This window comes from Cupressus sempervirens, chromosome 2 (genome assembly GCF_028749045.1).
Source record: "Cupressus sempervirens isolate cs-2001-9-10 chromosome 2, ASM2874904v1, whole genome shotgun sequence".
Taxonomy (NCBI): Eukaryota; Viridiplantae; Streptophyta; class Pinopsida; order Cupressales; family Cupressaceae; genus Cupressus; species Cupressus sempervirens.
In genome coordinates, this window is record NC_143119.1 from 36667824 (window position 1) to 36680338 (window position 12515).

General features: G+C 35.7%; 1 pseudogene across 1 annotated transcript; it reads right to left on the reverse strand.

Annotated features, from left to right (window-relative positions):
* Window positions 1-2599: 2599 nt before the first annotated feature.
* On the reverse strand, window positions 2600-12312 carry LOC149570947 (linoleate 9S-lipoxygenase 6-like; annotated as a pseudogene). Its single transcript, XR_016359738.1, has 10 exons — window positions 12062-12312; window positions 11533-11834; window positions 11143-11383; window positions 10661-11017; window positions 5155-5240; window positions 4626-4733; window positions 4388-4485; window positions 3801-4007; window positions 3460-3723; window positions 2600-3369 (listed from the first exon to the last, which is right to left on the reverse strand). The product of XR_016359738.1 is annotated as a linoleate 9S-lipoxygenase 6-like (transcript).
* Window positions 12313-12515: the final 203 nt, after the last annotated feature.

Genomic DNA, 12515 nt, shown 5'->3' on the forward strand with positions numbered 1-12515 from the left:
GAAAATCTTGTAACTCATTTAGTATTTTGATACAATATCTTATAATATTCTTAATAGTCTATCTCAAAGGGTGTAATAACACCAATAGGTTATAACTCCTTCAAACACCAAATATTTTTATACTTCAGTTGTTTGACATTTCGTCAAACACTTTGCAAGCAAGCTTTGATACCACTGTAATGGCCCTCCTCAAATCTACTCTCAAAATTGCTGATGAAAGCTCAAAGAATTTCATCAAATAATTCACATGCAAGGGATGTATGACTGATATAGTATTTCAGTTGGCTTTAAATGACTCTTTTTTCAATTTGCATCAATGAGAATCTTGTGCTAGAAGACTCCAAATGGACTACACAATGGCCTAACATGAGTGTGCTACTAATTTTGACAATATTCAGTGCATATATATGATCTAAGCATGAGAAATGAACACCTACAACCAACTGACATTTTTACAAACAGTTGGTATGCAAACTAACTAGCTGATAAATAATGATATTGAATTGCTTAAATGACACCAGCAACTATTATCTTCTTAATTTGCAATGAAATTTCTAATACAATGCTCATGAAATATGGTCAAGACTTTTGGCATTTACATGGATTACAAAATGATAATGCTGGTATAATGCACACTTATAGCTGAAACTTATAACACCCTAAAAAAACAATACTAATAAAGGAACCTGGTTGTAGATGGTTGTAATAATTTTCTTTAATGCTGCCCCTTCTACTTTTCTTTTCTGATTTGCTTTTTCGAACTACTTTTTCAGACTGCTTTTTCGGCTTGCTTTTTTGGTTCTGCTTTTTCGGATTGCTTTTTCGGCCTGCTTTTTCGGTTTCGCTTTTTCAGACTGCTTTTTTGTATTTGCTTTTTCAGACTGCTACCTTTTTGAATCTCAAGACCATATCTTTCAATGGCATCAAGATTTCCAGCTTGAAGGGATTTTGTCCTTCAAACTATTGAGACATAATCTCCAGAAAATTTTCCAATTTCTTTGATATTTCCAAGCATACTAAAAAGAAGCTCTTCCCTTTCTTTTATAGTGTTCTCACAAGAGCTCAATCCTTCATTTTCTCAATGTGGGATAAAACATCACTCCCTTTATGTAACTTATGTCTCCAATGTGTTATAAAAAAAAGGGGACTCTTTTAATTTAAATATTTCCCACAAACTATAGTCTATGCATTAATAAAGTTAAATATTTAAATTTAACTTTATAAAATAGCTTTATCAATGCATAACAAATCTTATTAATGATAAACAAGTCTTCTTGCCAATTTTAAACAATTACCATCGACATACCGCTGCCACTGGATGTCCGACCATATCCAAGATGACTTACTATAAATAGTAAGTATGCCCAAAGTTGCCTCAAAACCCCTCAAAAAGACCTGCAACTGAAACTATCTGGGCCAAATGGCCTCTAAGCCCCTTTAATGTCCTGGTTAGCCTATGGGACCATGGGGAAATAGGCTAACGACAACATAATGCTATAAATGCTAAAAAGGGGACATTACAAAGGGGATGGATCTTTTAAGTAATTAATTATTTCTTTGGCCATTTTTCAATCCCAAATAGATTTCTCTATCCATGATAACATGTTTATCTAGGTTCCCAAAGGAAGTGTCATTGATCATTGATGGTGTTGTTAATGGTCATATATATAAAAAATATAGTCACTAGTATGGCTAAAGATGACTTCTTATGTAGGCTAAGTGTGTGCAATATCCAAGCTTACATTTATACTAGTATTATTTGCAATTATTGTTTGACCCAATCTATCAAAGTTTTGACCATGTAAGATTTCACCATAAGCTAGCGCAACACAAAGTATAAAGTATAAATAGAGATCTAAAAGAAAACTTCCGTAGAGTTAACCATCGAGTTGTCTTGACATATCAACAACTTAATTATCCCAAATCTATATATAGTTAGCATTTAAAGTTTTACACCGATGTGGTGTATCCCAGTGTGTTTCTTATATGCATATTTTATGGTTAGTTATAAATGATAGCTCTCTCAAAATAATTAAAAAACCGATGTGGTGTATCCCACTATGTTTCATATATGCATATTTTATGGTTAGTTATAAATGATAGCTCTCTCAAAATAATTAAAACAAAGATTCTTACTTAAAAATATTTCTAACAAAAAGAAATTACCTACAAAAATAATTAAAATAAAATGATACTGTAACATTCTTAAAATTGAAACAAAATCAAACATTGAGAATGCTTGCACGTCCAATATGGTTGTATTTCATGAGATCATATTATTTAAAAATTAAAGAATAATAAAAAAATATTAAAGCTTTAAACATCTTTAATATTATTATAGATATAATTGTGATATACTCATCACAACATAACCAAATACTAAATACAACATAATATTTAATATTATTTCTTCATATATATAAGCACCACACCAACTATTATTTAATATTATTTCTTCATATATATAAGCACCACACCAACTATTGATACTTAGATGCATAGTTTTGTTTTGAGTCAAACAAAACATAAAAGTGAGATCAGTCCCTCAAAAAGCACACATACAAACATAAATAGAATAGTAAAGTCCTCTTCAGCTCTGTCATATACTGATGCTGTTAGGAATTCCCTTGAAGGTGAGACCACCAACCATCTGAAGTGCTTGGAAACAGGAGCGTGTAAGGAAGCATTGCAGCACCACATCGGTTTTTTAGGTTTGGATCCTCATTCCTAGCCATAATATTTTTCTCGATGGCCAGCAGGTTCTGCTGAAATTTCTGATAGGCTTGGGAAACTCTATTGTCGTCAACCCATTCTTTGCTAGAACCCTGCCCCAAGTAAACCTCGTCGGTGGAATGGCGAGACAAGATTTCCAAGACAGCCATGGTAGTAGTGGCTGTGGTAGGGTCCGTAAGAGTCTTGAGAAAATAGGCCTCTGGGTCCTTGAGTAATTTGGAATACTCGTCTGACCCTTTCTGTGGAACAAGTTTTCGGGTGGTACTGGGGAGATTGGGCATGAATCCAGCGTAGTCATACTGGCTGAAGTTCACCGCTGTGTGGTGAGCAGAGGCAATCCAGATCAGCGTGGTGACTGCTTCCTTCAGATCACTCAGGCTCTTCATCTTGTACCGCCCAGCTACGTCCTCTGCTGTCTGCAGCTTCTTGTCCCCGTGCCCAACTTCTATTATCTCTTTCCACCAACCTCTCAATTCTTCATCACTCTCCACACTCCCATCATCGCTGTAATAAAGTGATAAGTAATTAGACACCCATGTTTTCAAGGCATCCCATATTTCAAGCCCGTCAACCGTATATGGATAATCTTTGATCACCAGTTCCACTCCACCTGCTTTGTTGTCTCTGGCAATGCCCCTGCCACGGGTATGCTGGCAGCATCAGTATCTCTATCCTCGTTTGAACATGAATTTCAATTGAATACAATATATTTTGTTCATAACATACCTTCTTTTCAGATCAGCTGGCAGACCTTGCTCATTGAATTTCCAGTCGATGTATGCTTTGGAAGAGATTTCCATTGCAAACTTGCCTGGACTGAAACATCTCTCGATGATGCCATCTGCATTAATCAGGCTTTCACGAGCTGCACGATTGATGTCCATGGTGTTGCGAAAGTGAGGGGCAAGTAACTTTTGAAGAGGGTGTAGTTTGCTCAGATTTCTATGAGTGGAAATGATGAACGGCTCTACCACTGCATGTGTTCTAAGCCTGAAATCGTAGCATATTAAGTAGACTACATTAAGTACTTTCATGTGTTGAAGATTTAAGGGTGGTTTGATACTTACCAGTGATTAACTAGCTGGTGATAACCAGAATCTTTCGATCATACATAAGCTTTGGCCAACTCCCACAGCCATCCCTTATCTTCTCCAGCATAATTAGGTGTGAAGACGCGGTTGTCACCAAGTCCCACCGACGTCGGAGGCAAACAGAGCTCGATGGCAATAGGCCTCAGAGTTCCATCCTGGCCAAGGAAGAATATGGTGCGGGTTATTGAAAATTAAAAACAGTACACAGCTATATCAAAAAATAAATAGAAACATATATACAAAAAGAACTCAGAAAATGAAACTATTTTATTCACTCATAAATCTCTGCGATACACCTTTTACATTAGCTGGGAGGTTCTATTTATAGAAGCCTTTAGATCATTCTAGATTCAAAATTCAGATGTAACTTGCTTTCATCGTGAGCAGAAGATTCTGGTTTGATGGACAGCACTGAAGTTATCTGCCGACCATTCTATATCTATTTCCGTTGAAGGAGGATTTGTTTCAATTGTTTGAAAGAAATAAGGAATGCAATAACTGCTCATTCAATTTGTAACAAACCACATTACATGGTGGTAGAATAGGTCTATCCAACACGGGTGGCATGGATTTTTCTTGTAGGAAGGCTGTTAATGCGTCCCACGTATGGCATGTACGCATCGTAGTAGTCCAATATAAACAGCTTCTGGTTTTCAATAGCCTGTCATCAATATATCCTCCATCATGGCCAACATAGATATTGTGCTTGTGCTGCCCTGGCTATTTATTATTATTATTATTATTATCCCTATGATGCAAATCAAAAGCAATGTTGAAAGTAGAGAGTACAAGATAGTGTACCTTTTGCATCGACAGTCGATCCATGTAAGGAAGTAAATCCTCCTCAGTGATTGAACTCTTCTGTGGACCATAAATTTGTGGGTTCAGACTGCCATATGGTGGGAAGCGCTACCATGGCAAATATATCGCTCAGATCAATAAAATAGCGTGTCAATCATCAATGCACAAGCAATTCCCTAATTAGTATTGCCCAATGTTGATCTCTTACAGATGTGATCGCTATAATCTTTGAAAACAAGAATGATGAGAGAGTACACATGTTTTAGCGAACTTGCACAACTTAAGAGCAAAAAGACTAGTAGCCTAATATCGATGATGCATTGATGATAATTATTCCTAGTACGTATAATGAACCAAGAAAGCAACGAAATATGAATAATGACAATGTGTTATGGATAGGGAGATGGGTTTCATACATCCAAATCATCTATTGGAGCTTGTCCTTCTTCTATTGACAAGGAATCTTTTAGAAACATAATGTCAATTCATCACATTCTTTAATGAAAAAACATCTTCAATTTTTACATACCTCCAAACGTTTTATAGCCATTGGATTAATTCCTGCAAGTGTTTGACGAGCAAACTTTGTGTCTGTCTTCCATGCATTATCATCAACTGAATCACACGTCACATTTGAACAAAAACAGAGAGATTAACACAGCAGAAAAACTCAGGAAATGAGCCACAACGTATCAATCCAAACTTGAGCACTGAAAAACTCCAGGCCTAGCCAGTCTATTTATAGTTGAATGTACAGAGCATTCTAGAGAAGAGTTTGGTAATGTTTTTAATGAGAGTAGTTGGCAGTTGGAAGGATGGCCGCCTCTAGAAACATCTTGGTCGGTGCCGACCATACTGTGTGGTGTAATTAATTTATGTTGACATCCCCCCCTAAATTAATTACAATAGCTATACTAAATATCTACTATGTAAATATCCCCCCATAATCTACATATGATGGGTCCCGGCCTAAAGCCTTGTTAGGTACCCATTTACAATCTATTATCTCTTAAATACAATGGTTGGAATTCATAAGAATCCCCCTTGAATGACAACCATGAGACAATTATGTCACTGCTCTTAAGCCCAAAAGATGTCGAAGAGATATAAACTTGGCTTCACTTAAAGCCTTGGTGAATAAATCAGCAATCTGGTCCTCTGTCTTGCAATATTGAAGATGAATCACCTGTTGTTGGAGGAGATGCCTGATATAATGATGATAAACTTCAATATGTTTGGTGCGAGCATGGAACACGGGATTCTTAGACAATGATATGGCACTTTGATTGTCACAAAGAAGTAGAGAAGGCCCTGCATGATGTTGCTTAAGAACTGATAGAATAGCTTGTAGCCAAGTGATTTCTTTTGCTGCTTTGTTTGCCATAGTATATTCAGCTTCTGTAGTGGATAGAGCTATGGTAGATTGCTTTTTACTACACCAAGAAATGGGACCTACACCAAGATAAACAACATAACTTGTAGTGGACTTACGATCATCCATGCTTCCTGCCCAATCTGAATCTGAATAGCCAATAAGGGAAATATCTCCATGAAATGAATAATAGATGCCCATTGTTAAAGTCCCTTTCACATATCTTAGTATTCTTTTAGTAGCTATCCAATGTGGGACTTTAGGTGAGCTCAAAAATCTGGAAACCACTCTAACTGCAAAAGAAATATTAGGACGAGTGTGTGTTAAATATACAAGACTACCAACCAATTGCCTATATAAGGTAGGGTCAACATCTTCACCTTCCATGTCCTTGCTTAATTTCAACCCCGAAGCAATTGGAGTAGATACACTTTTACAGTCTATCATTCCAAACCTCTTCAATATGTCTAGGGCATACTTAGTTTGAGAAAGATAAAATCCATCATCCTTTTGACATACTTGTATACCAAGAAAATAGTGTAGAAAACTAAGATCTGTCATCTCAAATGTATTTTGCAAGCTTAACTTTATCTTACTAATTTTATCCATGCTATGTCCTGTGATAATAAGATCATCAACATAAAGAACAATGATTATGATATCACCACTAGCAAATTCCTTCACATACAAATTTGGATCATGAGGACTATTATGGAAGCCTTGAATTTGAAAATATTCATCAATCTTAGCATACCAAGCCCTTGGAGCCTATTTGAGTCCATATAAAGACTTCCTTAATTTGCAAACCAAATGTTCTTTCCCTTGTATTTGAAATCCTTGTGGCTGAGTCATATAAATCTCTTCATCAATTTCACCATTCAAAAATGCATTTTTAACATCCATTTGGTGTAAAGGCCACTTAAAATGAGCTGCTAATGCTATAATAACTCTAACAGTACTAATCTTTGCTACTGGGGCAAAAGTTTTTGTGTAATCAATCCCTTCTTTTTGTGAATACCCTTTGGCTACAAGTCTTGCCTTATGTTTTTCAATACTCCCATCTGACTTGAACTTGGTCTTATAAACCCACTTATTGTTAACCACATTCTTACCTTTTGGTAACTCTACCATTTCCCAAGTGTTGTTCTTTATCAAAGAATCATACTCATTTTTCATAGCTTCTTCCCATTCATGTTTTCCTTTGGCCTCTTCATATGTTTGAGGATCATTAGTTTTCATTATGGTGATCATTAAAGCATAATTAATTTGATCAAGTCCTTTGATAAATTTCTTGAATACTCTTGGTCTTTAGGGAAGGACTAGATTCTTCATCCATGTCAAAGGGTTCCTTAAAAATTTCACCAATTTCAAAATCATTAGGATCTTTATGATTCTCAATGGCCACATGTGGAATAGGAGTGGATATTGGCATATCATCAAACCCCTCATTAAACTTGACATCCCTACTTGTAAACACATCTTCCATACTAGGATCATACAACCTATATCCTTTCCTTTGGTCATCATACCCCACAAAGGTTCACTTAATGCTTTTCTTGTCAAATTTCTTTTCTCTAATCTCATCTGGTACATGGGCATAGGCTTCACATTCAAACACTCTAAAATACTTAACATTAGGTTTTCTTCCACTCCAAGCTTCTTCAGGAGTAATGTTTTGCAAAAAAATTGTGGGAGATCTATTCAAAACATGAGATGCAGTATTAATAGCTTCAGCCCATAAAAACAAAGGAAGATTCTTAGATTGTAGCATACAACGTGCCATTTCCACTAAAGTCCTATTCTTCCTTTCAGCAATACCATTTTGTTGAGGAGTATATCTAATAGTCATCTCTCTTTTGATCCCATGATGCTCACAAAATGATTTGAACCTATTGTTTACATATTCTCCACCATTGTCAATTCTAATTCTCTTGATCTTATTTTCACTTTCATTTTCCACAAGAGCTTTAAAAATTTCAAATTTGTTAAACACTTCATCCTTTTGTTTCAAGAAATAAACCCAAATTTTCTTGAAAAATCATCAATAAATGTCAAGATATACCTAGCTCCTCCCTTTGATGTTGGATTCATAGGATCACACAAATCACTATGGATAAGTTCTAGACTTTTCTTTGCTCTCCATCTAGACCTCTCAAAAGTGTCTCTATGTTGTTTACCAATCATGCATCCTTCACACACATTTGTATTTAATTTTATCCAAGGTAATCCATCAACCATATTCATATTTGAAAGCATAGCCAAACTTTGATAATTTAAATGACCATACCTTTGATGCCATAACTCACTTAAGGATGATCTTGTAGTGATATAAGCCTTCTTAGCAACACTAGCTTGAAATTTATATAATCCATCATTCTCAACTCCTCTAGCAACTATTTTGTATCCATCATTAATATTCTTGATTAAACACTTATCTGAATAAAAATCCACCTTATATCCATGTTGAGTTATTTGACTCACTGATAGAGGATTTTTAGCCAACCTAGGTACAAAATTCACATTAGTTATCTCTAAATTTTTACCATCATTACGTTTCATTGAAATTGTACCTATTCCTTCTATGTCATGTGAACTATCATCACCAAGAAATATTTTTGCACCTCTTGTTGCTTCTAAAGAGCTAAAAATATTTTTGTTGTGAGTTAGATGTTGGCTAGCTCCTGAATCAATATACCACGCATTACTTGAATCACCTTGAGCAACCAAAGAAGCTATCATTATATGATGATCACCCTCTTCTTGAACAAAATTTGATTGCCTTCTTTGATTAAATCTTTTTTGCCATTTCTTAAAACATTGATCACTTTTATGCCCTTCTTTTCCACACTTAAAACATTTGATAGTATTTGCTCCTTTGAGATTATTATTGTAATTTCTCCCTTCATTTTGTGGCCTTTGATAATTTTGCCTATTTTGATTATCTCTTTGTTGAGACCATTGTCTTTGACAATTTCTATATTGATTCCCTTGATTAGGTCTTTGATTTTGATATGTTCTTTCTTGATTATAATTCTTGTATTTCCCTCTAGCTACAAATGCTTGACTCTTACTAGACTCACTTGTAAACTTGTGAAGCCTTTCTTCTTCATTTAACAAAGCACCATAGACTTCTTGCAATTTTATATTTTCAAATTTGTCAGTTAATTCTAAAGTGCGAATGAAATCATTATACTCCTCCGGAAGACTTTTAATTAAAAATTCTATGATTTCATCATCTTCATACTCAACCTTCATCATTGCAAGCTGATTTCTTAGGTTTTTCAATCTAGCAATATGATCATTCATGCTATCTCCTTCTTTCATTTTCAAATGAGTTAATTGCCTCTTAATATCCATTGCTTTTAACTTACTTGTTCTTTCATACATTGTTTGTAAAGTTTCCCATATTGCCTTTGTTGTTTTTAGACCTTGAACATGAGGCCTAATCCCTGGACTAATTTGCCACAAAAGTGTAGCATGTGCATTCATATCTTTTTTATTTCATTTATCAAGTTTATCTTGATCCTCAGGTTCTTCTTCTTTGACTAGTTCCCATAAATCTTTCATTTGTAAAATTAAATCCATCTCACATTTCCAATTAGCATAATTTGATCCATCCAATTTTTCACTAACCACAAGACTAGACATCTCATTGGCAGCCATAGTTAAATTCCAATCAATTACCGACGCACATGCACTTAATCACATAAGCATCAAGTATCTAGCAAAGACCATGCCTTGATATTGGCCTTCTTAAGAACCTATCAAAACAAAGACTTCTAAAATTACCACTTCACACACAAATCTTTCAAAGTGCTCTTTATAATATCTTTCAAATGTACTTGATTACTATATCACCAAACAACCATTAAACACACACAATTTGTATCTTCAAATGAAACAGTCTCAACCACATATAGTATCTCAAAAGATTAGTAAAATAACAAAAGCATACAACACTCGAACTGTGTTAAAAATCTCCACAGAAGCTTAACAAATAGTAAAATTCTGCCCCGAACAGCAACTTATTTCTCCAATATTTTATAAATCAAACTATTCTCCAACTGCACCAACACACGTATCTATTCATCAAAAATTGTTTAGCTGAAATCAAACGTACCTTCAGCACTTTCCTTGATTCGTTTAATTCTCCCTCAGCTCACAGTGTAAATTGGTATTCACTAATTGCCAATGCAACTTTATAATGGGGGGCAGCCTTCTCACAGCGATCTTCCTTAACACAATCTCCTTTCTTCACACTTCTAATCAACCAGCATTTTTCAAAGCAAGATTTCACACTGATCACAATCTTTCAATCATGGCTTTGATACCATGAACAAAAACAGAGAGATTAACACAGCAGAAAAACTCAGGAAATGAGCCACAACATATCAATCCAAACTTGAGCACTGAAAAACTCCAGGCCCAGCCAGTCTATTTATAGCTGAATGTACAGAGCATTCTAGAGAAGAGTTTGGTAATGTTTTTAATGAGAGTAGTTGGCAGTTGGAAGGATGGCCGCCTCTAGAAACATCTTGGTCGGTGCCGACCATACTGTGCGGTGTAATTAATTTATGTTGACAATATTCATAAAACCATTATATTTCTGTGACCAAAATTGTATCAATCCATGTCAATATAAAAGTAAGTTAATCTTACTTACTGTTTATGATATTGGGCTTCGGAAATTTCAGGATCGCTTGATCATTGGTATCCACGATCCCTTTCAACATCTGAAAGGGAACGACTGCTTTCGCTATATTAAGCGTAACATCAGGTGGCAAGGAAAGTCCGTTACTGTAGAGACTTTTAACCTCCTTCAAATTGCAGAAGTGCTTCTTCAGTACATTTAGATTTGTGACAAGATCACAAATAAACTTTTTAGAGAAAGCTCCGATGAAATGGGCTCGAAAGTCAGAGAGACTGCCTAGAGGGAACCTCTCATCTGACGGGATATAGAAGCCTGGATATAGAAATGCTATCACGTAGGACTGTGCCTTTCGAGTCTCAAATGCATGATCTGTAAGAGAAGAACGAAATTTAAGGACAGCTTAAACATTATAAACTAAGATTAAGATTTAATTCCTAAAGTAAAAGTATAATAAACTTATTTTTCCAAACTTAATTTTTAAGTAAATTACTCACTTATTCTTGTGGGGTTGCGGCCAGTCCTGCATCTCCTTGGATATGGGAGGTCGCGGGATCCTCCGAGAACAGGCCTCTCGAGCTCCTTCTTGCTCTCAGCATCACCCAGATCGTTGTAAACATCATAATCATAAACACGATCCCACGGCTCCCTTCTTCCCGTACCATTTCCTCTCATTTTCACCAATTCTTCATCCCTCCAAATCACCAGCCGTGCTGGTGTTTTCTTCGGGAGATAGCTCTGCACATATATTTCGTCCCCATTATTGTTTATTTATATTGTTTGTCAACTGAAAGTATATCAGATACCGTCAGGTAAAACATTATACATTAAGGGCTTTGATTCCTAGAATATTAATACAAAATAGATAAGAAAAATATTAGGAGTACATTATTTGCAAAGAAGATTCGTCCACTACTCAAACTGGAAGAAAACTTAGCCATCCATGTAGGATAAAACCACGAGTTACAGAGAAAATTAACATCTCCTTGACCAGGAAGATTGATGCAAACGTGTTTGAGATAAAACTCTCGCATGTGCTTGTTTGTGATTAGTATAGCTCCGGGAGCCCCATAGTCAGTGGGCCACTCAAAACTGATCTTGTGTTATGAATCCTTAATAACTGTTCCCAAATCTGGGAAATTCCAGTCTAGCGCAGCCTTATGAGGGCTAACTTTGCCCTTGCCAGTCTCTGCAATATAAAAAAGAATATACAAATTGTTACTTACTATGGACCATCCTTAAACATTATATACTAATATACTAATGAAGAAAAGAAATGAAGTTTAAAAGAAGTACGTCAATTTTAACTATTTAACATCTAAATCAAAAGAATCAAGCCTTAATGCATATTGTTTGTTTACTGGGCACCATCCCATGCCTACACTTATGTAAGAAAAGTAAGGTCATGTACATTACCATTATCTATCTGATCACTACTGACCAGTTGAAAGAACACCTTTCTCTGCAGGAACTCGGCTGCTCTGTCTGAAAAACTGGCAGTGAAATCTTTAGCATCCAGAAGCGATGCTTTCCTCAAAACTACTTTCCCCTCAATCTTTATATGATCTACTTTCTTATTGCTTTGGGTGTTATTGAAAAACCTTCTCATTTTTCCTTTCACTGCGCTTCTAAAACTTCTAAATGCCAACCCAACAACTCTGTTTCAATGCGCTTCTTGTGTTACTGCGAATTGCTGGGAGTGTTATATAAATACTCGTCCACAGCGAGTGTAACAGAGAAGCTCACCAATTCCGTCAACCACTTGTGGAAATTCGCATTACGGGAAGGTGACAGATGATGAAATTCGATTCGAGGACTTATACCAAACTGACCCCACGCTTCTCAAACATGGCCCTACAATTTGTATGGT